The sequence below is a fragment of the Cupressus sempervirens genome, chromosome 3 (genome assembly GCF_028749045.1).
Source record: "Cupressus sempervirens isolate cs-2001-9-10 chromosome 3, ASM2874904v1, whole genome shotgun sequence".
Lineage (NCBI taxonomy): Eukaryota > Viridiplantae > Streptophyta > Pinopsida > Cupressales > Cupressaceae > Cupressus > Cupressus sempervirens.
The window spans coordinates 607,988,413-607,991,237 of record NC_143120.1 but is presented as its reverse complement, the minus strand read 5'-3'; positions in this window follow the sequence as shown (position 1 = coordinate 607,991,237).

Genomic DNA, 2,825 nt, shown 5'->3' with positions numbered 1-2,825 from the left:
TCCTGCCATTGTCTGTTTAGCTTAGAATATTGTGTTTGTACATGCATGGATTTTATGCAGGTTGCAGGTACTGGGTATTGACTTCCCTGAATTGTCAGGATGAGCGTACCCTATCGCATTGTCTCAATGGTAAGAGAGGGGAGATAAACTCTTAAGTCCAATTCCTAAACCCTTTAGCCAATTGTCCTAATTGATAATTAGGACAAGTATCTGAGTTAAGTACCCTCTGAATGCATCAAATGATGTAATTTCAGGATTATAACCTTTTTGTTTTGATTTAGTATGTGTTTTTCTATGTAGGGTTTTTGTATGTTGTTATATGAGTCCTTGATGTATTTTCTATTAATTAAGTCTAATTAAAAAAGATTAATTAATGATTTAATTTAATAGAGAATTAATATGATATCTTTAATATTTAACTAATTGAGAAATTAATTAAATAAAAGAATTAAATTTGGAAATTAAAGTTCAAAGATAAATTCAGAATAGGATAATATCTATTTAATTTAATAATAATATATTTGGAGTTCATTTTTAAATAAATGCTAAATATTATTGTTATTTAAATTAATTAATTATGTTATCAATTAAGTTCTAAAATAAATTAAAAGTTGAAAGATATAAACTTATTAAGAATTCTAGATCGCATGATCTAAGCATGAGTTTAAATATGAGAATTAAATTAAAAGATTAAATATTAGAAATTAATAATGTTATTTTAATTTCATGAAGTACACATGAGATTAAAGTAATAAATTAATTTAAAATAGAAGTCAAGTAGAATATTAAATAAATTTATTTAATAAATCAACTTAATGTGCATAAAAGATGAATGCAAATTAAAAAGAAAAGATAAGAAAGGTTAATTTGGAGTTAACTCAGTTGTGCAAAGAGTCTTCTTGGGTGAACGCACAATTAGTGCCCTGATTTGAGGAGAAAATTGCTTATCACAACTTTGGAGGTTCATTCTAGGGGGACACGTATTTGGATGGGAATTTTTGGGAGACTACTTTTGGAAGCAAATTTCAGAAGGCTGAGACCAAGAAAGTTTTCCAGAGGAAGGTTATTGAGGGAAGTGAATTCTCTTACAGTTCCTGGAGATTGCATAATAGCATCAGGATCAGGTAGGGTCTTGTGTTTTTTATTATCGATTTATTACGCAATTATCCTTTCCTGTCTTCTTCGTGTCTGGGATTTGTAAATCTGAAATTCTCTGTGAGGAATGTTTAAACATTACGATATTGGAATTTATCAGATGCTTGTGTATAAAATTATGTATACATGAGATTTAAATGGGAAGGGTTGAATCTAATACCGAAATTCTAGATTAGAAGTTTGGATAGTTGACTATATTTCTATACCAATATATAAAAAAAAAGAGGCAATTCTTTAATATATTTATATGTTTATATATTAAAGAGGAATTGAGTTAGTATATTTATAAATTTATATATATATATATTTAAACGAAATTAAATTTCAATTAAAAGAAAAAGAAATTGTTAAAAAAAAACAAATTTGTTGTTTTTGGTTTTTTTTAAAATAATATATAAAACAAAAAATGTATTTAGTGGGGGGGAGGGAATCACCCCGTACCCACCCCCACTGTCGGCAGGCCGACAGTACCTACATCACAGGTACTGTGACGGCAGGTACAGAGTACCTGCCGCCGCAGGCCCTGCGACCGCAGGCTTGCAGCAGAGCCGACGGGCTTTAAACGTTTGTTGAAAGGTTTGTTTATTTCGTTTTTTTATATATACAATTTTTATTATTTATAAAAACAAAATTTTATTATTATTTAAAAAAAATTTAATTAATAAATATTTTATATATATTAATTAATAAATATTTTAATATTTATTAATATTTAATAATTAAATAATAATACACTTAACATAGTTTGTAAATATTAATTTATTAATAATTTTGGGTTAAATATTAATAAATTAACAATTAATGAATAGATTAAAATAAATAATTAGAATAAGCAATTATTGATTAATTTAATTAAAATTAGTTTAATTAAAGTTAATTAATAAGGAATATTATTTGATTAAATTATAGATTTGGATTGTTGATTTAATGAAAGTTATTATAGAAATGGGTTAATCGTAAGGGGTAGTTGTGAAAACCTAGTTACTCAAATTCGACGTTAAACTGAAACATAAACCTTACCTTAACTCAATAATAGACTTTCAAATCCAATCTCTGAGACTTTGATGTTTTCTATGTGTTCTCTGTGTTTTGGGGTTGTTCTAGTATTGACCAGTTTAGGTTGTTACCAGAGGCTCGGGGTTGTGAATGTGATGTTATGATGATTTGTTCTCGATCTTTTCAAACCAACCAAGGTAATGTGATTATATGCTCTATGATGGATGTATTTACTGTTTGTTATTGCTTTCCAGTTTCCTTGTGTGAAGCTGAGATGTATGTATTTGAGATACCTGACTTAACCATTTTCGAGTCTCGATTAGTTATATTTGATAACCATTTTTGAGTCTCGATCAGTTATACTTGGATTTCTTTTCGGTCGCTTGAGAGGACTGAAGTGTTTGTTATGTAACTTGTGATGTATGTTTGTCGATGATTACATGTTATTGCTTCTGCTACTATGTGTTTGATGTGTATGTTATACAATCTTACTTTAAAAAAAAAATGTTTAGCAAACTTAGTGAAACTTTAGGTTAATTCTTTTGGATCACTTGGCGGGGCGTTACATTATGTAATTATTATTTAGTTAAAATTAATCTAAATAGATCAATATAATTACATCTTTAAGGCTTACATTAACTTAGAATTGTGCAATACAATTAAAATTATTATTA